The following is a 27,097-nucleotide window of genomic DNA, read 5'->3' as shown; positions in this document are numbered from 1 at the left end:
TAGAAATATTTGACTACACGCATACAGATAGATGGGATTGTTGACTGCACTTGCCCTGTCCCATATTGGGCTCTCGAAGCTCAGGCTCGATTTGGGTAGATTCCGAGGCTAATGTCGAGTCGGGCCATATCATATTCACGACAATACAATACGAAAGATCCATGTATAGCGAAACGAGTAGAATATATATGCACTGGATATATAGATGTAAATTCGATCTTCTCATATTCGGATAATAAAGTTCGTTTTTGCATACTTATCTTACTAATAGCATCTGGCAGTCGAAGCAGCCTTCGACTGCCAGCTTATCAACGAGCAAAATAAGGGTTAAACGCATCAGAGCAGTAAAAAGTCTGATGCATGCATCTGCATAGCCTAAGAAAATTTAAAACATCTACTTTGATTCAATCAGCTATTATCTATAATCTAGAATGACTTAATCTGTAATCAGTGGTCGGGAGCTTTGAGGCAGACGGAACGAGCTCTTAACGATGGTAATCGAGAGAGGCGGAACAAGCATTGATCGACATTGGGAACACAGATAATTGGGAGTAGAAGGTTTCGTGTATATTGCTTGATTGTACAATGATTTACAGCCCCAAATATATAGGGAGGATTATTAGCTATCTATGGAAATTGTATCAATCTATTCTAGACAATAATATTCATTATTATTCTTTACATAAGTTCAATTATTGCCTCAATCTTCTCCTTCCATTGATCGAGCTAATTTCTCCCTTGATTTGCTACTTTGACACGAGCCTCAAGCATAAAGCATTTGGTAAACTGGTCGTATTCTTATGCTTAGCACTATGCTCATTAACGTTCCCAAACCACAAATCCCAGCTAAAACAAGGAACGTGAGCCGGAAGCAGCTTGGACCCACGCAAGAACTGCTTAGCTGCCTCAGATTCGTATACTTGACTAGCGAGCAGACTTGAGAAAACAAGCGCACCGACAGGATTTCCCAGCTGCATGAAATTGAAGATCACGCCAAAATCTTCCAATCCAAAAAGTTTGGAAGCAGTTGGAATCATGACACTAAACTGCCGTAACAGATTCCAAGCAACGCTGCGGCAGCGTAGAGAGTACCGCTTAGAGCTGAAGCGCATAGAAAAAATGACACGGCCATGAGTGCTTGTGCGACAACCAAGCAAAATGTTCGAGGAATCGTCTTTGACCTGCAAAACAAAAAGGCTATATTGAGAGAATGGATGTCAAGGAAAACAAAATGCTGCCTATTTCAATGATACTAAAAAATCTCTCTCTGCAGGTTTGCATAGAACCGGATAATATGCCACGAGCAGAGAAAAACATCCATGAAAATAGAATATTTCGTATGTATATACGCATATAGAGTTCATCGAAAGGATTTGAGCAATTCAACACAGATCATACAAAAAGTAAAAGGACAGTATTCATAGTACCTTGCAAAGTGTTCAGATACGACTCCTGCGCCTAGACGGCCCAAAAAGTTACAAAAGCTGAACAAACTCAACAATACTGTTGCATCGTTCACACCAAGTGAAACCCCAATCTGTGCCAAGTTGTTAAGGACTGTTACGCCCAAGCCAACTCCAAGAAAATAGACGGACCACAGAAACCAAAAGTCGGCCTTCACTACAGCTTCACGGAATGTGAAATCTTCGCCTCTCCTGGGCTTTCTTTTCTTCTTCACTGCTCCCTCACCTACGACAAGAAGTAAATCCACTTCGGGGATTTCTTGAGGCTCATAAAAGCTACCAAGATATGTTGTTGACGAGGAAGGGGTCCACAGAGGATCAGTTTCGTTTGTACAGTCATTTTCACCAACTACACCGGTAGAAATACCATGTCTCTTGTGATTCGAAGGGAACATTGTCATTTTCAAAGGGATCGATAGAGGAGCCATTAAAAGAACAATCATTATGGCAATCAACAAATACGAAACGTTGTTGCTAAAATAGAACAACTCGTTGAAAGAAGATAGACCGCGAGGATGAGACTAGCCGCTTGTGTGAAAAGGAAATGGAAATGTTCGGCAGAGTCTTCCCCAGAAGCGGGAGTACAAGGCCGGATAAAGTACATCATCAACAAACCTATAACAGGGGTGCCGAGGGTTAGCAGCAGCAGGAGATTTGAAGCTGACCGGTCATGGCCATAGTGTAAACCTCCGTGAAAACTGCAGCACTTAAACCAACATAGCCTTTGAGTATTCCAGCAACAGCGCCCCCGCTGATAGGAAAATTCCTCACGTTTGTGACGAGAACTACTGTGCCAAGCCATGCACTTCCGTGGGTGGCAATGCACAAAGCGATCCATAACTGTCATGTTATCAACAAGTATATAAACAGAGAATCTACATCTCGGTGAATTCTACATATATCGAACACAAGCAACGATTAACCTCGTATAGGACCAGTATAGGTTCGAAAAAGATGCATTATAAGTAGAAGAATAAACATCAACCATGTCTTTTCATTCTAGTATATGGAGTATTAGCTTCAGTTCATCTCTAACATCAAGAATTCAACAGATGATGCAAGCTGATTTTTTCTTTTCAAACCTCATTATTTAAAACTCTCCAGAACAAGAATACTCACTAGAGACGGGCTTTTTCTTTTTTGATTCTAGACTATAATTAACATTCCTCAAGTGTACTGGACTTTTTTTTATTCCACCTTTGGAAGAGACGCATGACCCTCATGCGTCTCCTTTTAATGAAACGCATGACGGAGATGCGTCTTTCATAGAGACGCATGAGGGACATGCGTCTTTCAAATTTTAATTTTTTTAATTTTTTTTAAAGACGCATAAACGTCATGCGTCACAGGAAAAGACGCGTAAGCGTCATGCGTCGCTATTTTTTTTATTTTATTAGACGACGCATGAGCATCATGCGTCTTAGGGAGAGACACATGAGCTAAGTTGCATAAATCAGACAAGAGAGGCAGTAGCGGGCAGAACGCGAGAGATAGTTTATCTATTACAGTTGCAAGATCCATTTATTGGTAGATAATTTGTGAAAATCCAATGAATTGCTATCATATTGAGGTTAACTTGTTATGTAGGAATTATAAAGTTAGTATACTTACTATGGTTAATAATAATTTCTAACAGTTTATTTAGACTTATCCCAACATGTACTATACTATAAAATAGCATCAAACCACATTTTTACTGTCACATTTTTACTGTCTTCTTTAGTCTATCAGTTAATACACAATGGATCAAAGTCTTTTTTTTTTTAAAAACGCCATTTGTGGGCGGGAGGTTTAGGCAGACCTCCAACTCGTAAATAATATCAAAATAAAATGTTCTAACAACATGATTTTATCCCAAAAGTGACTAGGATCTAAACAAGAACATGAAGAAGTCAAATAGAGGTCCCACAGGTCAAGATCCTCCGTACTATCAAGTGAAAAAAAACTGACTATATATATACGAGGGAGAAACGAAAAATTATCAAAACCAGCCACCAAAGAAGCTGGATCAACCCGCATCTCTACGTCGGAAACGAAAGTTAGGATATCCCAGTTGGTCCATCCTAACCAGCGCCTTCAGATACCGAGGCGCAGAGATTGGATCATAGTAAGTAAGGGCAGGGGTCTGAACCCCCTTACCTGCAAGAAAATCAGCAGCTCGGTTCCCTTCTCTGTAGATGTGTGAGAACCGAACATGCCGCTGAGAAGTCATACTCCGGATCAAAGCCATGTGATGTCTGAAATCTGGAGCTCCAAGCTGTCCAGATGACAAGAAGGTAACCAGAGCCGCTGAGTCAAGCTCAATCCAGATGTGTGTCGAAAGCTCCATACCCATCTCGAATCCCCGAATCAGAGCCAACAGCTCCGCCTCAAAGCTCGATGATGCGGCTATCGGAGCACAGAAGGCACACAGAAGTCCTCCATCAGAGCCTCGAACCAATCATCCCTCCCCCGCCTCCATTGTCGATGTAGAGAAGGCACCGTCAGTGTTTAGCTTCACCCAAGGGGCATCAGGGGGATGCCATAGGACAATGAGTGACCTCAAAACAAGCTGTCTGGGGGAGAAAGGCATGAAATCAACCGACGGCGAACATCCCCTCCAGTGGGTCGGGGTGATCTTGCCGGCCAAGACAAGCACGTGCAGGTGGTGAGTGACCTGCCAAATAACATGGGAGTGACGAAAAGGACGACCGCCATGCTTGCAGCCGTTCCTCTCCGTCCAAAGAAACCAAGCAATCAAACAGGGTACAAGAAAACTAATATGTAAGGCGGGGGCCCTCTGGAAAGAGGACCTCTGCCAGTGACCTAGTCTAAGTGCAATATCAGTGCTCATGTGAATCGGTGTGTGCGAGGAAGGAAACCAGGAATCGAAATACTCCCATGCAGAAAAAGCCGACTAACTCAAGAAAAAGACATGACTAAGAGACTCGATTGAAAGAGACCGACAACACTGACATCTAGACGCTAACTCAATCCCCCTCCTCTGCAACTTCTCATCCACCGGCAACCACCGGCAACCTACCAAATAACAACCTCCAAATGAACACCGAGATGGTAGGGGTCAACCCTTGGTTCCAGATAAGCCCAAAAATCTCCCTCTTCGGCAATCTAGTCCGGATGCTTTCCCAGGCTGAGGTCACAGAGAACTCGCCATGGCTAGTCAGACTCCACCGCCTCACATCCTTCCCCCCCAACTCGATCAGCGTGGCTCTGATCTGGTCTATCACATCTGGAGGTACGCCAAACCTGAAAGATAAACTATGTAGCATATCCTCATCACATGCATAATCATGCCAATAAGATGCAACGGCCTGAGATTGAGGAGGATCATTTCCTGGGATGCACAAACTCTGGATGGGGCTAGCCCCAAGCTAGACATCATCCCAGAAGCTGATCTTCCCCTCACCTAAGGACCAACGGATATACTCATGCATGTATGATAAAATACGACGCAAACGACGCCAAGTAGGACTATCATGCGACCCACAAGGAGATGTATGCAAATGACAAGGATGGATACTGTGCTTCTGGGTCAAAAACTTGGCCCAAAGAGAATCCTGAGCTAGCAGTCTCCACCACAGCTTGAACCCCAAAGCCACTGCCACTTCCCTGAAGCGGCAAATACCCAAGTCACCCTCATCAAAAAGGCAAGCAAATCTTTCTCCAAGAAATCCAGTGTAGCTTCCTCTTTTCTCCGACTGTACCCCAAACATATCTAGCCAGAATCTGCTCCAACTCGTCCAGAAAGCCAAGCAGAGGGTTCATGACCTGTAAGATGTGAAGCGGGATGGCGGCGAGGGAGCTCTTAATCAAAGCAAGCCGACCCCCAAAAGCAAGGTGTCGATGGGACCAACTGTGGATTCTGTCCATGAGCTTCTGCCTGAGGGGTAAAAGATGATCTGCCTTCCTTGCTCCTCTGAAGATCGGGACCCCAAGGTATGTGAAAGGTATCACCCCTCTCTGAAAGCCTCCAACCTCATCAACAATGCTAGCAAACTCCATGTGCTCAGTCGCCAAAAAGAAATGTGTCTTCCCATTATTCACCTTCTGCCCAGACACAACAATGTAGTGATCCAGGCATCCAACCAACCTTTCCACCGTCTCTCTATGTGCCCTCGAGAATATGATCATATCATCCGCGTAGGAGAGATGAGTGATAATGGGGGCCTTTTTCCGGCATCTGTATATCATCTCTCTATCCCTCTTAATCAGCCTATCCAGACATCTTGAAAGGTAATCTGCCGCTAACACAAAGAGGGAGGGTGATAAGGGATCCCCTTGTCTTAGCCCCCTTGAGGACTGAAAGAAACCCGCCGGACTCCCGTTCACCAGGACCGAGAACCAGCATGAAGAGATGCATCTACTAATCATACTCACCCAGGCTATTGAGAATCCCATCGTTTCTAAGACCTTGAGCAAAAACGACCACTGGACTCTATCATACGCCTTTGCCATATCCAGCTTGAGTGCCAGATTGGGCGATCTCCCTCTACTCGAAAGCTCCTTCCCCAGGTCATGTATCAACTCTTGGGCCAGAAGAGCATTGTCACTAAGCAGGCGGCCCATGATGAACCCACTCTGATTTGGTGCAATGACAAGGGGAAGTAAAGGTGCAAGTCTCGAAGTAATGATCTTTGTGATGATCTTGTTCATAACATTGTAGAGGCTGATCGGTCTATAATCCCCCCACGTGACCGGTTAGGCTTCTTCAGAATGAGGATGATCATGGTTGCCGTGAAGCTTCGGGGCATAAACGCCCCACTGAAGAAGTCTGCTGAAAGTGCTCGGAAACCGTGTGTGATTTTGTGCTAGGTCAAGCTTCTCAAACCCAGAGAATCCACTAGATCACGAGGTCTAGGAACTCGGAGGATCTCAGAAGTCTCGGTCGTCGGACACACAAATTCCGCTTTCAAAAACCCTCAACCCGTTATACTATGAATTAGTACAGGGAAGCAGGGATCGATCCCATGAAGATGGACGCTTAAGAAGGCATTTAAAAGACTCTGGAAAGATGACTGGCTGCTGCCACGCAAATTGGGTTGAGGAAAACTATTACTAGACTTAGGAATAAAATCTAACACTAGACCTAGGTAACCGAGAACAGCATACAAACATCGAACATACTCGTAACTTCAATGCCTCAAACAAACTTCCTTGACCTAGTAAACGACTACCTAAATTAGCTAGACAGAAAGTAAACATGCAGTGGGGACCATCTTCCAAAAACAGCAAAGTACGGATAAAAAGCTGCAAATAACAAACTATGAATTTAACTAACAACAACTTGCATCTCGTTACCGGATTTAAACGTGAACATGGAGAAAACAGAGTAATAATCCAGATTCAAATAGAACATACAGATTCGGACGTCGGAAACTGACGATTAATCGGAAACCAACAGATCTACTTCTACTAGACGAAGTAAACAGAACACAGAAATGAAACATCAAATTCATGCACAATCAACCAACTCTGCTTCAGATCCACACGTCGGACGCTTAACCCACCCCGGATCCAAGTAATCTGAACCCAACTACAACCAAAATCAACTCCATAAACTCCGATTCAACATATCTGCTCCGATCAACGACAATCCAACCACGATTCTGTCCCAACTCAACAAATCAAGTGCGAAAAGCATCCATTCAAGAAAATAACTATAAACTCTGAAACAAACATCATCCATACTTGAAATCAACATCGTCATAACAGAAAATAGAAATTGCATAGAAAAATTCAACGATAATTCGACAGTCAACACATTCGAGCTTCGAACAGCGAAGCTCGGTGAAATTCGCAGCAACAAACGGAATGAAAACAGTAAATTGTTTCTTCGCCCTACGTGAGGACGGTGTTATGCACAACCAACTGAAAGTAAACCCGAACCCCTCTCGAATTTTGAAACCCAAGTGTGTAGGAGTGTGTGTGAGTGAGCTGAGGGCCAAAGGAATCCCAAAAAAATCTCCAAAAGTCCTCTTTTCTGAATTGCATGCTCTCTCCCTTATATAGATGCGAAGGTGATCTTCTAGAGCCTTCGCATGAAGTCTCTGTTCTGCCCTTCAGCTTTAGCGATCTCCTCCGTCTGGCTATTTTCCTTCAAATTGCTAACTTTATCGCCAAATTTCCTTCGCCAGGCAATTGTCTTCCTTTCTTCCTTGGCCTGGCAATATCTACTACACACCTGGCTTAAAAAGATGCGTTAGACCCGTAAATGCATGAAATTAAGCCCCTAACCAATGCATGAAATTAGCCTTATCAAACTGCTCACACTTAAACCATACTTGTCCTCAAGTATAAAGATAAGAAAAAGAAATAAGGCGAATTTCAATGCATGGTTATCCTATGACCGACCCTACAGACACACAAGACACAAACTCCTAGACCTAGACATATTAACAGACTTATAAAAAGAAAACAAACACTTAAAGAAAACAAAAACAACAAAGCATGAACTAGTTGCAACTTTAAGGCAGCCGTCCCCACAAACTTATGGTTTATCCGATCGTCTACAGTCTCCAAATCCTACCATTTCCTTCTTCTACTTAATCGGTCTGTCAGTTCGTCAAGATAGCCTATTGACATCCCAATTGTTGGATTCACTCGATCACTCATTCCTCACCAGGGATGTTAGGATCGATTCACTCTTAGAATTTTTGCCATACCACTGATGCTTCGGGTTATGAGAGTTCCTCCTACCTAAAATCCCCTTTTTTTTATTCCTGGGTCAGGTTACTATTGCTTCCTGCCCTTGGATTTCTTTTCCTTCTCTTCCCCTTTATATATATATTTTTTTTTCTGGACTTCGTCCAGCTTATTCCTCCGAATATTTATTTTATTTCTCCCCTGGACTTCGTCCAGCTTATACCTCCACAACCCTTTTCCCAACTTTTTCTCCTTCAGACTCTTCTCCCTAAACATCCAGTGGCGGCCCTCTTTTATACATGTTAGCTCTAAGTGTTTAGGCTTATAACTCACTTTTATAGTGGGGCTTCACAACTAGTTTATCTAAGGCATCCTCTATCGTTCTTACTTCATTCAATCCGATGTCAGTTTATTAAGGAAAAAGGCCTCAAAGTTGACATGCATCCTATCTTCAATTGCTCTTACTAAGAGAATCTTGCTTTATTGTATTCACTAGCTCATGCGACACACAAAAACCTAGACCTAAAGACTCCTATTCACATTAACACAAACTCCACTAACTCCCTCCCCCTCCCACTTCACTCAAGCTTGTCCCCAAGCTATCCCAATGAAGGGGGGAAACAAGGAAGTATTAACAGACCGAAACAAACACAAAAACACAAAACACAAAACAACAAACATGCACAAGCAAAACAAACTTCTCACAATTAGACCGAGCAACGGGCGTGAGAAATTATAACAGAACAAAAGCCAAAACATGCCTAGAAGAAACACAAACTTCTCACACTTAGACCAAAGATTGGGCTAAGTGGGAGAAGACACATATAAACGCAGACACATATATACATCACGAGGCATGCTGGAAAAATGAACACAAAAGCACAAACTTAAAACAACAAACATATAAACATAAAAAAAACGGAAAGAAAACGAAAATAAAAACTGAAAAGTAAAATTTACTTGGTCATTGGGGGGGGTCTCAATTTGGGGTCTGGCCCCACGGGAGCCAAACTGGGGTGTAACATAGGGCGGGCCACCTTCACTTTCTTCCTAGCCGGCGACGCCGGCTTCTCCTCTTCCTTCTCACATTGTTTCGACACATTTTTCTTCACAGGCAGGGGCTTATATGCAGACGGGGCTAACAGGGCTTAGACGCTGATGGGGGTTGCTAAAGAGAAAGCTTCCCGGCACTGGCTGCTGGGACATGCTGCTGGGTCTAGAAGGCAACTTCTTCTGGGGCTAGGAAAACTTCTTCTTCAGCCAATCAGTCATCATCATCATTAGTTTAACAGCTTCCGCCATGCGGTCATTCTGCGCGGATGATATTCCCACCAAGTCAGTGATGCTTCCCTTGAGGGCCTGCATCTCCTCCCGATCTCCGCCGAGCTCCTTCCGCATCATGCCCATCTCCTTCTTCATCTCTTCATAATTCACGCTGGCTATTGTTTCGACACCATCCTGCTCCGTCTTCACCTGGGGTTCCATCCTTCCCACCTCATAGAAACAGACATCCTTCCCGTGCATGTAGAGTAGGCCCTTGTTGAAAAAATAATCAACGCTGAATATCTCTGGGGGCTCGCACATGACTACCTCGGGCGCGAATTTGGCTATCTTCATGATTGTGTTGTGTTGGAGGTATGCACCAAGAAGATGACACGTATACATGTGGCGTGAAGGGTTGGTGACCATCTGATGACAAGCCTGAGCCAGCTAATAGCCCAGGTGTACCTTCACATCTTTCGCCATGCACCATGTAAAGTAGAGGTCAGCAGTGGTCAAGGCAGAGTTGGATGTCCCCATCAGGTTGTAGCTTATAAAGGTCTGGGCAAATCGTAGGATGTGGTTCTCAATATGGAAACCCTTTGAATAGCTGGTCTTGAATTGCCCCACCTTAGGATGGGTGACAAACTCCCATGCAGACTGTGGCTTAAACCCGGGGGTGTACTTCGGAGCTCATACCATGCGCTCGTTCCAAATGCCCTCATCATCCTCGGCGCGAGTGAACAACCACATTCATAGGGACCACTCCCTGATACTCATCTTGTGCTCCTCAGTAAACAGTCGGAAGGTGATCGAGTCCGCGTCAAGATCGGTGGTAGGTTTCAGCCTGAATGTCGAGAAAAACTCTCGTGCTAACGCCGTTGGCACTTCCGCAGTGCTATGTTTCAAGAGCCAATCAAACCCAATGACACTAATATATTGACGGAACTCCTCGTCTGAGTTAATCTCCCGCAACTCTTCCGGATCGTACTGTTTCCCAGACTTCGCCAGCTTACCACTACCGCTTCGCTCTTGCTGCCCTCTTTGAATCATCAAACTTCCCCATTGCTTCAAGCAATCATTTTGTCAACCAGACCTCTGCTGGCTCGAAATTTAGCTCTTCCTTTTGCTCATCCATCGCTTCATCCTCGGACTCACTAGCCGGGTTAGGGCCGACATGTGCCTTAGCGAAAGAAACTTTTGTTGGGGCAAGAAGTGGAGCTTCTCCAGATTTATCCGTTGGGGTCTTCCTGGACTTCTTGGTCTTGGAGGTAGCCGCACGCTTTCCTTTCCTTTTGCGTTCCGCAGCTAGGCGGCGTTCTTCTGCCACATCCTCATCTCTGCTCGACCCAGAAGCTTCCTCCTCTTGTTCGCCCTCTGTCTCTGGGGCAAGTGATTCATCTACTGTAGGTTGGGCGAGATCATCAATCTCATCCCTCAAACTCCTTCTGGCCCTACGCCTGGCCTCCCTTTGATCCACCGTCGAGTCTGTGTCCTCCGGATTCTCTGCCAGATCTACCATAAATTTTAGCCCACTTTCCTCGGGCACCGAAATTTCATCAAGAACGGGGGCCTCCCCCCTCAGACAAACTAGGGGTTCCCCCTCAATATCAATAGGGGTTTCCCCCTCAGCAACCATTCTATCAACTACAAGGGTTCCCCCCTCCAAGTCACCAACGACATTAGGGTTTTCCCCTGATCAATACTCCTTCAGTAACAGGGGTTTCCCCCTCAACAACACCCTCTGCAGAAACAGGGGTTACCCCCTCAACAACCTGTGTTGTACTCTCTTCACCAACCGCCATACCCTCGTCCTCCAGTTCATCGCCTACCGCTGCGTCTCTCTCCGGCGCCTTGGTGTTCGACTCGGCTTCTGTATGCGAAATCGCGGGTTGGGCCGTTGAATCTTCTGGAATCATCGGCGGTGGTGGTGCTGCGGTTGTTTTTGCGGAAGGTTTGGCCTGTTCCATCATCGCTGAGAAGAGGGCGAAGGCCTTCATCGCCTCCTCTGTACTACCAAACTTTCTCGTTAAATTCGCCATGAACGCCCCCGCGTCGGAATCTGGGGAGGTGGTGGGGTTCCCATCGGTGTGAGCAGGTGCCTTCGACATGTTCTAATTCTACAAAAACACAAGAACTTGGAAGAATTTGTGTGATTAGGGTTGGACGGAATGTGGGTATTGTGAGAGAAAATATTTGGGGGAGAATAAAGTGTAGAGAGAGATTTCAGAATTTTGGAGATTGGAAAATAAAAAGAATAAGGAGGAAAAATTGGTATTTTAGGTAAGGATAGGGAACGGTTGCAGGCATGATGTAAGCAACCGTACGCCTTCCCATAAAGATAAAATTTGAATTTTGAAACTTTTACAACTTCCCTCCCAAATTTCTGGTCCGAAAATCTCTCTTCCCCCATGTAAATACTATTCTCTGCAATACCACACTTAGGAAAAACAACCAAATGAAACGCCAGACTCCCAGGTCAAGGATTCAACATGTGACAAAACAATTTCCCTAAGAAGTCTGGTGTTTCGAAAATATTTTTGGAAGATTAAAAAAAGGTTCTTTGTTTGGTAAATTTTTTTTCTTTTTGAAAAGCAATAAACTATTTACACTTTTAATTGAGTACTTTCGAAATCCCCTGGTTCGGTGTATAGATTAAAAATGCATTCCCATTTACCTGACCCAGGAATTCTTCGAGAGCACTTACTTCACTAGACCGATTAGGCGATAATAGAGAGTGCGCGTAGTGGCACTTCCTCCACCACACACAACTCAGAATTATCCCTAAAACCTTTTACTCGATGACCATTAACAAGGAAAGGAGTAGAGTTCGAGGCACTTCCCTGGATTTCCACAGCTCCATTCGCTCGAAGGCCAACAGTAGTGTATGGCCCAATCCACTTGGACTTCAGCTTCCCAGGCATCAGCTTGAGCCTGGATTGGAAAAGGAGGACCTTCTGACCCACTTGTAGTTCCTTGACCCGGAGGTTTTTGTCATGCCAAAGCTTCATCTTCTCTTTATACCCCATCACAGACTCATACGACTCAAGCCTTAACTCCTCCAGCTCCTGAAGCTGCAGTTTCCTCTCTTCCTCACAAGCCTGGGGTCTCATATTAATCTCCTTCACCGCCCAATATGCTCTGCGCTCCACTCCCATGTCAGATGGCACATCTTGCCAAACACTAGCCTGTAGGGCGACATTCCAATAGGCATTTTGTATGTTGTCCTGTAAGCCCACAATGCATCACCGAGCCTCTTGCTCCAATCCTTCCTTGACGGATTCACCGTCTTCTCCAATATTGCCTTGATCTCCCTGTTTGAGATCTCTGTCTGTCCATTAGACTGAGGATGATACGGGGTAGAAAGCCTGTGGTGGACTCCGTATTTCCTCATCAGAGCTTCTATGGTTCGGTTACAGAAATGTGTCCCTTGGTCAGATATAATAGCTCGGGGCACACCGTACCTGTTAAAAATGTTAGCTCTAAGAAACTTAGCCACCACTTTGGCTTCACAAGACGTGGTAGCCTTGGCTTCTATCCACTTTGAAACATAATCTACGGCCACAAGGACGTACGCATTTCCATACGAAGATGGACATGGACCCATGAAATCCATCCCCCAAACGTCAAAGATTTCGCAGACGATTACTGGGACTTGCGGCATCTCATCTCTCCTTGAAATTCCTCCAGTTTGCTGGCATCTCTCACAGTTTTGACAGAATTCAAAAGGGTCCTTGTGTAATGTAGGCTAATAAAATCCACTGTCTAGGACTTTCCTCGCAGTCTTCCTTGGCCCAAAATGACCTCCACATGCCAACGCATGGCAATGATTAAGCACATCCCTCTGCTCCCATTCGGGGATACATCTCCTGATCACCTGGTCAGCTCCCATCCTCCACAAGTAAGGATCGTCCCAGAAATAATACTTAGCCTCGCTTTTAAGCTTCATCTTCTGGGCCCGGGAAATTTCTTATGAACTAGGCACCTCTCCTATGACCAAGTAATTTGCCAGGTCTGCGAACCATGGTTCAGCGTTCAGCTGACACTTTCCTTTCTCAGCATCTCCTGGACCTGTTATCGCCATTATTTCCTCCCAACTAATAGGTCTAGGAAATTCTCTCATGCAGTATAAATGTTCCTCTCGGAACAAGTCGGGTATAGCTTCCTCCGTTTCTCCTTGGAAAATCTGACTCAGATGGTCAGCCACTTTATTCTCTGTCCCATTTTTGTCTCTCACTTCCAAATCAAATTCTTGCAAGAGTAACACCCAACGGATTAACCTTGACTTGGATTCTTTCTTTGCCAGCAAGTACTTGATAGTCGCGTGGTCGGTAAAAATTATCACTCTCGACCCCAGTAAGTATGGGCGAAATTTCTCAAATGAATACACGACTGCCAGCATTTCCTTTTCTGTGGTGTCATAGTTTTTCTGGGCCTGGTTGAGTGTCTTCGAGGCATAGAAGATTACATAACTTTTTCCATCAATCCTTTGACCTAGTACCGCCTCCACTGCGAAGTCTCTTGCATCACACATTATTTCAAACGGCTGACTCCAGTCGAGTGCCCTGATGATAGGGGCAGATACCAGTTTATCTTTCAATAATTGAAACACCTTCTTACACTCTTCATCGAAGACGATATCAACATCATTATGCAACAGATGGGTGAGCGGCTGAGCAATCTTCGCGAAGTCCTTTATGAATCTTCTATAAAAACCTGCATGCCCTAGGAATCCCCTGACTTCTTTCTGATTCGTAGGGTAAGCCAATTTCGAAATCACATCGACCTTTGCTTGGTCCACCTGTATGCCTTTCTCCGAGACTACATGCCCCAAGATGATTTCCTCGGGTACCATGAAGTGACATTTTTCGAAGTTAAGGACCAAATTCTTCTCTTGGCACCTTCTCAATACTACGTCCAGACTTGCAAAACAGGAATCGAAAGAGTTCCCATATACGGCGAAGTCAACCATGAAAATCTCAATACAGTCCTCTAGTAGATCTGAGAAGATACTCATCATGCAGCGTTGAAAAGTGTCTGGCGCATTGCACAGTTCAAACGGCATTCATCTATAAGCATACGTGCCAAAGGGGCACGTAAACGTAGTCTTCTCTTGGTCTTCAGGATCTACATAGATCTGGAAGTACCCACTGTATCCGTCAAGGAAACAAAAATATTGCTTTCCAGCCAGCCTCTCTAGCATCTGATCAATGAAGGGTAATGGGAAATGATCTTTCCTGGTTGCTTCATTCAGTTTCCTATAATCGATGCACATCCTCCACTCAGTGACAAGTCGAGTGGGCACCAATTCATTCTTGTCATTCTTAACAACCTGAATTCCTGACTTTTTGGGTACCATATGAACTGGACTGACTCATTCAATATCTGGTATGGAATAGATGATACCTAGGGAAAACAGCTTCAAAACTTCCTTAAGAACTTCATCCCTCATGTTTAGATTCAGCTTGCGTTGGGGGTCCCTATAGGCCTTAGCACCGTCTTCCAACCTAATGTGGTGCATGCAAAGATCCGGACTGATTCCTACTAGGTCTGAGAGAGTCTATCCTAGTGCATTCTTGTTCCTTCCGATTGTTAGGGTTTGTATACTAGAAATCACCTTTCGAGTGATTGAATACTGTAAAACTCTAATAATTATTTTCCAATGAATGCAACAGATTATTTTTGTCATAATGTTGTTATGTTTTACATTTAATGGATGTTTATTGCATATTTAAATATATAAGCGAACATAACATAAGTCTAAGTCTTCGTTCTAGTAGACCGGTTGTGGGCTGCGCTCAATTTAAGGTACGCGGTCAGTTCTGAACAAAGAAAAATAAGAATTTCACAACCTAGATAGACCTAGACTACCTATCGTGAAAGGTTGCAATGCCAGTCCGATTATTTCTAAGCCTTATTGAAATATGATGACGTTCGTGTGGTATAGCACTGAATGGATCTAACAGCAAGACGAGTCTTTATGCTATCTACTAAATGACGAGGTCTTGATAATTAATTTCTTAATCAATATACGTTAGCATTGAGCATACGATATTGAGTATCTACTACTTTGACGTACCAAAGGTGCGGGTTTTTCATCACCCAACGATCCAGGTATATTGGGTAGTGGTGATCATTATCTAGCGGTGCTAGGTTTGCTATTATGTTGAATCGTGCGCGAGGAGAGTCTCGTTTGATATCATCCACAAGAGGAGCTTGAAACAAGGTTTTATTATTCGGAACCTAGCTAGTTGGAGTTTAATTACCTATGAATACTAAATAAGAGTTTCTTGCTAAGTCCACTCTTGGAGAATAAAATATGTTAATTAATTAAGTCCATAGCAGACATTAATTAATTAACTGATGTTTTTATCTTAAGCGCGAGAAATGAATTAAACAAATAAAAGGAAACTCGGAATACTTGTAATTTCGGATTTGGAAAGGCAGTGCAATATTACTTCTGTAGTGGCTGCTTGTAATATTCCAATATAAGCTTATATTAAATTGTGGGTTCAATTTAATTAATAAAAAGCTAATTGGGTGAGGCCATGTCCAAATTCTTCCTTAGATCCCTGACTGGGCCCAATATGTGACTTAATATAAATAGGAGAATAAAGGAGATAGAAATAAAGATTATTATTGCTCCCAATTTTCGTTCCCCCATCTAAAGAGAGAGAGAGTTCGAAAATTACTTCTTCCGTGAGCTGAGTTCTGTCTTCATTATTCGAGTCCTAGTATTCTGGTGAGATTTGCCCACACAAATATCAGTATACAGTCCGGGACACCAGTCAGAAGATCCGAGGTCGAGTACTGAAGATCTTCATGAGGAGACGGAGCAAGCCATCATCAATTCTTGATTGAATCAATGAGGTAAATCGGCTAATTTCGTAGTAAGCATGTTTTAGCGATTTTATATGCTAAAGCATGTTTAAATTCAAGTTATGAGCATGATACATGTGATAATTACGTGAATAGATTTTGTCTAGATATCTGCTAAATAGATCAAATTATGTGATCCGTTAGAACATGCACGCTTCCGCTGCCAACCCCTTCAATTGGTATCAGAGCCAGTCTTTGGCTCTGATTATTTGGATTTAAATTTCACGAAATTCATGTATGCTTGTATTATTTGATTTCGAAGCATGTTCTTGGTGTTTTGTTTAATTTATTATGCATGATGAACTCAAGAACTATCGAATCAAATAACTTCAATTACTCGATCATACGATACGTGCGATCGAGGTAGGGATGTCAAGACAGTGGGAACAGGGGAGCCACGATCACGGGGCGACGCGCAGATGAGCGAGGGCTCGCGCGCGCCGCCGGCCGAGACCGCAAGCCCCAAACGCACCCGCTTCGAGAACGACACGACGGCTGGCGTGGTGTGGTGGTTCGTCCGAGAACCACCGAGACACCAGGCACCGAGAGCTGCAACCCTAAGCGGAAGGTTGGAGCTGGCCAAGAGTGGGCGCGCCACCGTGCGCGCCGCTGGCCGAGAGCTCGCGCCACCCGACGACTCGGATGTCCGAGACGGGCGTCAAGACGTTGGCCGAGAGGCGTGCGCCACCGCGTGTGCGCCTGGCCGAGAAGCGTCGGCACCCGACGAGCCGAGACACCGTGACGGGTGCTCGCCGCTGGCTGAGATGAGCTGCGCCTCCGCGCACGCTCCTGGCCGAGACGCTGGCGAACCCCGACGAGCCGCTCCTGGCACGCCACCTGCGGGCCGGTGGCCGAGACGCCGTGTGCGTCGGATTCCGACAAAGAATTCATCGAATTTTCGTCGTTCATCATTCGTGCGAACCTCGTACGATGAGATAACGATGAAAGATTATTTTAATTATTATTTAATTATTTTATTAAAAATATCATTAAAATATTATTATTTAATAGAAATAAAATCTTTTTGGAAGATTTACCTAGATTTTAGGAATATTTTTATTATTATCTATATCTATGGAAATAAATAATATTATTTTATTCCTAGATGATATGGATGAGAATAATTTAATAGTTTCCTAATAATAATCTAGATTTTAGGAATAATTTTATTATTTTCTATATCTATGGAAATAAATAATATAATTTTGATTCCTAGATGATATGGATGAAGATAATTTAATAGTTTCCTAATTTTTAAATATCTGAGATCCTAATAAGGATAGATATGTATCAATACATTAAATAATAAAATACCTCTTCCTAATCTTGAACATGAAAATAATTTGAATTTAATTTTTCATGTCTTATTAAGAATTAAATAATTTAATTATTTTAGATATATCTTATAGTAGACATGAATAAGAATTAAATACTAGAACATTATATTCTTAATGGAAGACGCCAACTATGAATAAGAATTTAATTATCCAGCAAATTAAATACCAACAGAATTTAATTAAGCTTTTATTTGTCTAAAGGCTAAGGATAATTAAAGAAAAACCATAACCCGAAATATCTAAGCTATAATTACGAACTCAACGTTTGTATATGGTCTCCATCAATTGGTCAGCAATTTATGAAGCCTTTTTCTAATATTATCGCCACCTGCTCTGTGGGGACAATAATCCTAAGAAAATAGCAAGTTCATAAGGCGGACTTCTCAAATATAAATAGTATGAACTAGAATGTAGTTTCCAATATTATCGCCACCTGCTCTGTGGGGACAATAATCCTAAGAAACTGCGAGATTCAGAAGTTCACACAGGATTTATGGGATAACTTGATCTTGTTAGCAGCACATGAGCATTGTTATGGGAGTGTGTTGTAGGAATGAGATTCTGTAATGCTAAATTTGGTGGTCTTGCTTAGGCAACATTAGGCGGCCATGCCACCCTGTGGTCTCTGGACTATTCGTTGATGATTGTGACCGGTAAAATTGTAAAATTTTAATGCGTATTGACCTCCTCTGTAGGATACAAAATTTTAATATTACAGTTGTAAGATTTTGAAAAGTTTTATGGTTAATCTATTCAAACTTCTTACATAAGTTTATGACAAATGGTAAATACTCTGTTTTGCAGTGCAAATCAAATCGTTAATATGTCGTTCAATCCTCTTTCTGCAATTCTTAAAGAAAACAAACTCGAGGGCCAAAATTACATAGAATGGAAACAAACTCGAGAGCCTAGGCTGCTCACCATCTAGATGGGCAGTGAGCGAACCGATCTCTGGATCTGGATCGACTATCTGTGCCATATCTCTGATCTCTAACTCCTCTGTTTTTATTTCTGAAGACGACTTGGGATCCTCACTTCCTGACGAACTCCAATCCTCATCATTTTCTGAACAAAACGGAAATGCATCTCCCGTAGATAATCTCGATCTGGTGGTGACCGTAGATGCTGTCTCTCTGACCTGCCAAGTAAACCGCTCGTTCCTCCACCCAGATGAGTTACCCAAGTGTCCAAACCGTGTGCCTCTGCTCATAAACTGAAAATAAAGAAATAAAAATAAATCAAAACTATTTATGCCAAAATCTCTAAACACAATCACAAACTACGCCATCCATCCCCGTCAACGACACCATTTTGAAAGTGATCGGAAACCGTGTGTGCTTTTGTGCTAGGTCAAGCTTCTCAAACCCAGAGAATCCACTAGATCATGAGGTCTAGGAACTCGGAGGATCTCAGAAGTCTCGGTCGTCGGACACACAAATTCCGCGTTCAAAAACCATCAACCCGTTATACTATGAATTAGTACAGGGAAGCAGGGATCGATCCCACGAAGATGGACGCTTAAGAAGGCATTTAAAAGACTATGGAAAGATGATTGGCTGCTGCCACGCAAATTAGGTTGAGGAAAACTATTACTAGACTTAGGAATAAAATCTAACAATAGACCTAGGTAACCGAGAACAGCATGCAAACATCGAACATACTCGTAACTTCAATGCCTCAAACAAACTTCCTTGACCTAGTAAACGACTACCTAAATTAGCTAGACAGAAAGTAAACATGCAGTGGGGACCATCTTCCAAAAACAGCAAAGTACGGATGAAAAGCTGCAAATAACAAACTATGAATTTAACTAACAACAACCTGCATCTCGTTACCGGATTTAAACGCGAACATGGAGAAAACAGAGTAATCATCCAGATTCAAACAGAACATACAGATTCGGACGTCGGAAACTGACGATTAATCGGAAACCAACAGATCTACTTCTACTAGACGAAGTAAACAGAACACAGAAATGAAACATCAAATTCATGCACAATCAACCAACTCTGCTTCAGATCCACACGTCGGACGGTTAACCCACCCCGGATCCAAGCAATCCGAACCCAACTACAACCAAAATCAACTCCATAAACTCCGATTCAACATATCTGCTCCAATCAACGACAATCCAACCACGATTCTGTCCCAACTCAACAAATCAAGTGCGAAAAGCTTCCATTCAAGCAAATAACTATAAACTCATAAACAAACAACATCCATACTTGAAATCAACATCGTCATAACAGAAAATAGAAATTGCATAGAAAAATTCGACGATAATTCGGCAGTCAACACAGCCGAGCTTCGAACAGCGAAGTTCGGTGAAATTCGCAGCAACAAACGGAATGAAAATAGTAAATTGTTTCTTCGCCCTACGTGAGGACGGTGTTACGCACAACCAACTAAAAGTAAACCCGAACCCCTCTCGAATTTCGAAACCCAAGTGTGTAGGAGTGTGTGTGAGTAAGCTGAGAGCAAAAGGAATCCCAAAAAAATCTCCAAAAGTCCTCTTTTCTGAATTGCATGCTCTCTCCCTTATATAAATGCGGAGGTGATCTTCTAGAAGCCTTCGCATGAAGTCTCTGTTCTGCCCTTCAGCTTTAGCGATCTCCTCCGTCTGGCTATATTCCTTCAAATTGCTCACTTTATCGCCAAATTTCCTTCGCCAGGCAATTGTCTTCCTTTCTTCCTTGGCCTGGAGATATCTACTACACACCTGGCTTAAAAGATGCGTTAGACCCCGTAAATGCATGAAATTAAGCCCCTAACCAATGCATGAAATTAGCCTTATCATCTGCCACAGCTGCAATCACATCCCTCCTCACAGTGTCCCAGCAGTGCTGAAAAAACAATGAAGTGAACCTATCCGGCCCGGACACACTATCAGCACTGATCCCAAAAACTGCATCCCTAACCTCCTTCTCATGCGGTGGCGCACACAGGGCATCCTGGTCAACTGAATCTTGAAGTGTATGGATGAGAGATAAGTCAGGCTCTGAAGGTCCCCAACGTCCGATGTCAGAAGCTGCTGAAAGAAGGCTGCCGCTGACTCCCAGATCTCTGTCTCCTCTGTCAGTGCCTGCCCCCCAAACTCGACCGTGTGTATCCTTGACTTAACTCTCTTTTGTCTGACCCAAACATAAAAGAATTTGGAATTCCTTTCTCCATCAGCAGCCCATCTAATCGCCGCCTTTTTCCTCCAAAATTCTTCCTCCATCTTCGCTATGATGATGAGCTCTGCAGACACTCGACTGAATTCAGCTATGTGCTGGTGTCGGGTCACTATCATATAAAATATGTGCCTCAAGCACTGCCTACTCTGCATCCTTTAGGTTCTGGATGATGTTGCCAAAAACTTCTTTGTTCCAAACTTTTAGGAGCTTCTTGGTCCTGATGAGCTTGAGTTGGAGGTTCATCATGCCATTATATCCTGTCTCTGCCTCCCAGACTCTGGCAATCTCGCCCCTAAAAGTCTCATGTCTCACCCACATATTCTGAAATCTGAAACCCGGTCTCGTGGTCTGGACAGAGAATTGACATCGCACCAAAAGTGGCACATGATCAGAGCTAAATCTCGGCAAATGTGTCACTCTCATCATAGCAAACATCAATGTCCAATGCTCTCCAATCAAGATGCGGTCCAACCTCTCCCAAAGCCCCCCCTGTGCCACGTGAAGATCGGTCCATCGAAACCTGGGTCAATCAGCTGGCACTCGGCAATAGCATCAACAAACTCCATCATGTCTCTGTGCCTATACGTGTCACTCCTCTGTCTCTCTTCATTGGTCAGGAACATATTGAAATCTCCTCCCACAAGCCACGACCTTCCCTCCATAGCCAGCGAGATGTCTCCCAACTTCTCCCAAAATGCCTGTCTCGTCTCTCTCGTGTGTCGCCCATATACTATGGTGATGTAGATCGGGAAATGGAAGACTGCGGCAGAGATCATAACGTGTAAGGCCTGTCTCGAGTCATCAACCACTTCCACTGTCCAATTCTCATGGGCAAGAATCCAAATATTACCACTTTCATTGGATCCCGCAAATCGAAGGCCATGTAAGTTCCTCCCTAAAGCTGGTGGTGTCCTCTGTGGTTCAATCACTGCCGCAAACAAAATCTTGTGTTCTCAAATCAGATATCTCAGATGTCTCTTAGTGCGGGCATTCGCCACACCCTGAGCATTCCACACTAGGAACTAGCTCGTCATGGGGAACAAATCAGATTTTGAGCGAGGTAGAAACCCTCGCTTTCTTCATCGCTACTTCAATCACAGGTCGGCGATCCCCATCACTAGCGATCTCCATCGGTGAGCTCCCATTTCTAGCAGCCCCAATCCGTATTCCTTTTGCCCTTCTAGCCTCGTGAATAATCTGAGCATCTGCGGTCCCATCATGCAGAACCAAGGCCATGGACGCCTCTGTCTCAAGCTCCTCATCCTCCTAAATATCAAACATGTTACTATGGACTCCTAGTCCCATGTGATCCTCACTACCCGGCAAACGGCTCCCTCTAAAGGTGGGTGAGAGTGATCTCGGTCTGTTCTGCGAATCACCACCGTCGTCCGTCTCAAACTCCGAGCCCTCGGTATCTGACATGGCTCGACCCTCAACCTCCTCTAGCTGCCTCAGCCTTATTCTCTCTCTATATCTGGCTCTGCTTTCCGGACTTCTCTTCTTCCTCTGTTTCTTGCCCTGTCCAGAAGGTTGTTTGACAAGCATGCCCGAGTTCGGGACAACAAGAGGCTCTCGAGTCTGAAGACTGCTACTATGGTTGTTGTTTCGGTTCGCCACCACTCTGTATTCATACCTGGCTGCCGACCTCCCTTATTCTGTCCCTGCGCCGTTGAATCCCTCATAACATTGCCATTCTTACCTACACGGTTCCAGCCTAATTCTGCCTCCGTCTGCACGGCTGGTTGCTTTCCCCGGTTCTGTCCGCCTTGTTCTCCTCTCATCTCATTCTGATACTGTTGTGCCGGTCTGGAGAAGTCTTTCTTGGGTGGGGCCGGATTCTTTCCAAAAGCGTAGCAATGATCCTCTAAATGCCCACATGCTTGCAGGCTGAACAGTAGTGTGGAATCTTATCCCACCTCACCTGCATTGTCACATCCTTTCCCCCAAGTCGGAGTATGTATTTTTCTGGCACAGGCTTGGAGATGTCTTTCAGTTTGAAGTTTGAGAGGGCCTTGCGAATCAAGTGGGGGGCTGGGATGGAGTGTGAGAACTTTCCAATCAAGGCGAGTCCCATACGATCTGCAAGCTCATTATTATCAATATCAGGTAAATGCAGACAAGGAATACCGTCTTCCTGGGATGTCGTGCCCCTCTGCATCACTTTATTTGGATCCAAAATGTTTGGTACATTCGATGGCTTTGGCTGCCCATCCTTAAGCATGTCCGCCATGGTGTTATTTGTCTTCACCCAAGGGTTTGTCTTATCTTTCCCTGATCCCTGCAAGGTACGGGAGGAGCCTTCTTGGCTAGGTTCCTGTATGATGGAGCGATCCATCATCGCCATCCATTCCGGGGAGGGTGTGGGAAGGCTATCTTTCTGGTTGGGTGTTCGGTTGTCAGCAGAGGGTATGAGAGTGCGGGTACTTTTGGATGGTCGAGAGGATCGGAAGGAACTAGGCTTGGTCGTGAGTTCGTTTGTAGATAACGGCTCGGAAGAGGGTAATAAAAGCTGAGCTGTATTGGGTTTGAGTATGGGTTTCTGGGGTTTGAGTGAAGCTTGGCTGGAAATTTGATTATTATTTAGGCCTTCTTGGGTATGGATTTTACGAAAATCGCGTACCTTAAGTTTCGAGGCCGGCCTGGGTATGAGTGCGTTTTTAGCCTTCGGAATAGGTGCTAGGATTAGCTCAATCTTCTCCCATGTGCCCAAATGTCTGTCAGTTGTAACTGGTCCCACCATAGTAGATATGGTACGGCTGATCTCAATTTGGCTCGCAATCTGTCCCTCTTGTATTTGTAGCACATGTGTCTCTTCCAAGTCATTAGACACATGTGTTTCATGATCAAGATTATGTGTGGCCAACTTCGCGTTTCCGGCGATGTCCAAATCATACGGAGTAATACAGAGATCCACCACAACGTCGTCTCCATCCTCCCCACGTATCTCCATTGGCCCAGCCTTCGGGTCATCGGTCAAGTTCACCGACAATAAGACCTCAAGACCACGGGCATCCGCCCCTCCCACATTGCAGGAGGCGCCGGCCACGACAGGGTCTGCATCTCCACAATTCAGCACTAGAATTCTATCTTCCTTCTCCGGCAAACCCCCGCCCCGTTCATCTCCACCAGCTGGAGGAGCCGCCATGACGAAACCCTAGTTTCTTAGGGCTAACCGCCGAAACCCCTATCCGCCAACACTTCAACGCCCCCAAAGAACGACCAACTCCGATCCAGAACCACCACAGAGGCTCAACCCCGACACTAGGACTCCGAGCGCTGGTCGGACAAACCGCGCTGGTCGGACAAACCAGCGCCGGCGACTGACGGATGGAAAAAATGCAAAACCTAAAAAAAGAAAAAACCCTAAAGTGCGCCGCCGCCTTTAACTACCACCACAGGTGCCCTCCGGCCAGGAGCCACCCACCACCCAACCCAGCAAGGCCTCGCCTACACAACACAATGGATCAAAGTCTTCAATTCATTTGAAATGCACCAACAAACTCAATAGTTAAATTGAGAGTCACTACAAGTTATACTTTAATTCCATTAGTCAGAATAGAATATAGAAAATATTCAAACAATTAGACCTCATGGCCATCGACAGACAAAACATGTGCATTCATGCAAAAATCTGATACCATCACTCTCTTACACAAAACTTGTCCCATGCCACAGAGCAGCAATAATGAAGGAAAAGACACAGAATTTGTCACATGCTTTTTGTCCAACACTGTCTTCACCTACACAAGTCCTGTTACTAGAGAAAGAGTATGATTTTTCATAGAACGAACCAACAAATAAAGGTAAATTAAATATATGAAAATCAAAAATTGAGATGAAAAAATACCTGTGCTACAAATGTTAACAACTCCTACATAACACGACCGGCTGTGCAATTTCTTCGGTCATGCCCCTCTGCGCCGCAATTCCTGCACTTGCGGGGAGCTCTCGGTTCATCTTCCTCGCGGACATCCATTTGATTAGGAATCCTCCTTGTTCTGCCTCGTCCGCGCTTTCAATGAAGCAACTGCTCAGGGGTGACACGCAATTTCTATCCAGGTTTAGCCTAATAGTCTTTGTGTCTTGGTGCGTGAAATGGGCCACCAGAGTACTGTGCTTCCCATGTAGCTTTGTGGTTGTGTTTATCAATGAGTTCAAACATAGAGTTACCTCTATCTCTAGCAACGACGCACGCATGTGAACAAGGAACTCTCCACATCTGCCACTTCCCACAACTGCACTTTGAATCCATAAACTCGACGTCCTGTCTGTTATTGCCCTTTGCCTGTCCATTTTCAAAACGTGGACGACTTAGAATTTGGTAATGGCCTAGTTCTCGGTCAAGTACTGAACAGTAATGTAGTTGCCCCTTCGCATCATATGCAGCAAGTTTGTCCCTTGCCCACGAGGTCAACCGACCTTCGGTATGTTGTATTTATGTCTTTCTATCTGCCCACCATTGCACTGTTCTCCAAAATGTCAGATCAACCAAAGCTCTAATTGACAACTCTCTTATACCTCTCAACACGTTGTTGTAGCTCTCTGACATGTTTGTTGAGGGCACCCCCATCTTAGTTCATCATCGTAACAAAGAGACCAGTTTTCTTTTTTGGCTTTGTTGAGCTCGTGTATCGCAACAAGACTTTCCTCCCGTAGTGCACATCGCCTTCGCATGTATTTACGTACTTGAGTTGTGACACCCAATGCCCATGCCATGCCTTTCACTCTAGCTCCCTTACCCTTAAGTTTCGTCAAGATATTTTTCCTCACATGGATCAAACAAAATTTGTGGTGACATATCGGCGGCTTTTTCCATTCATCAGAACGCATAGCCTTAAGGATTCCTTTATGCCTATCCGAAATGATGCACACCTCCCTTTGGTATTTCCCCACATGAATTCTGACATGACACTCATGCGTCGTCCGTGAAATTAAAAAAAAAACAAAAGACGCATGGGGATGCGTCTTTTATAAAGACGCATAAGCGTCATGCGTCGTTAAAAAAATTCAAAAAAATTGAGAGACGCATGAGCGTCATGCGTCTTTATGAAAAACGCATCTCCGTCATGCGTTTCATTAAAAGGAGACGCATGAGGGTCATGTGTCTCTCCTAAAGGTGGAATAAAAAAAAGTCCAGTACACTTGAGGAATGTTAATTGTAGTCTAGAATCTAAAAAGAAACCCCACTAGAGACACACATGGAATCGAAACAATATAGAACGCTAGAGTTTAAAAACAATGAAATACATCCCTTTAAAAAAAACTAAATTAACCTTCAAAATAATTAGAAGCCACACCAACAAATTCAACAACATTATTTCTGAGATGCAATTCATGTTTACTAATACCTCTCGTCCCTTAAAAATAGAAACTTTCTAAACTTTTCATTTTAGGAGGTGGATATCACAATCCACGAACACTACTTTCCCTACTTTTTCTCTTCCCCTCCTCTAACTTACTCATTTTTCTTACTTTATCAATTCTTTTCTCTTACTTTACCAATTGTGCATTAAAACCCGTGCATTTTCAAAAGTTTCAATTTTTCAATGACGGAGCTATTATGATTCAATAATAACTAAAGTAACAATGATTTGAAGAACATAAGCAATATCACATAACACATGATAACTCCACTAAACTTGGAAAGAGAAAAAAAACTTAGTCAAGAAAATAAAAATCCAATCTTTGGCAAAAAAAAAACGAAGACTTACAACCCAATAGGGAAGGTTTTGAACAGTCTGACTAACAGCGAGCCACAAAACACCATAGCCGAAGAAAGAAGCGCAGACGCCGACAAGAAAAATAGCCCACGATATCATTGGCTACTCCAACATCCCAACATTTTGTTGCAAGCTAAACCGGGCAAAATCCCAACATTTTCTCATTGGCTACTCCAAGAAGAGTTAGCTGCTGCTGATTGAAGCCGAGAACTGTTTTGAGGGAAGGGGAGTAGAGAGGGAAAGTGTATGAGTTTCCTGATGCAATTTGCACCCAAACAGATGCCCCCAAGCGGTGGCCGGCTGCCTTCTTTCAGCGCTACCATATTCAATTGGGGAATTATGATTATGACAATTTGGTGTAGGAAATCAACACTGTCACTATTTGTAAAGGTCCAAATTTTGACGTTGATTACAGCAAAAAAGGCGATTCCGTCGCCTTGGCGGCCCCACACTCCGGCCCGACATCATGTGAGGGGGTTCAATCAAAGTACGCAGTAGTCCGTTAAGGGGGAGGCCTTAACCCACTGGCTGCCAGAAGCCCATCTCCCAAGGCCTCACACTTGTGCCTGAGAGATGGAAGCAACTACACGACAGCAGTGGGATTCGAACACAGGCTCATT

The 27,097-nt window shown here is 44.1% G+C and overlaps 1 pseudogene; it reads right to left on the bottom strand.

The window, feature by feature from the left end:
* Positions 1–763: 763 nt before the first annotated feature.
* On the bottom strand, positions 764–26,800 carry LOC121803507 (annotated as a pseudogene).
* Between the last annotated feature and the right edge of the window lie 297 nt (positions 26,801–27,097).

This window comes from Salvia splendens, chromosome 5, assembly GCF_004379255.2.
Source record: "Salvia splendens isolate huo1 chromosome 5, SspV2, whole genome shotgun sequence".
NCBI classification, from domain to species: domain Eukaryota; kingdom Viridiplantae; phylum Streptophyta; class Magnoliopsida; order Lamiales; family Lamiaceae; genus Salvia; species Salvia splendens.
Note: the sequence above shows the minus strand (reverse complement) of the source record. Positions and strands in the feature narration are given on the sequence as shown.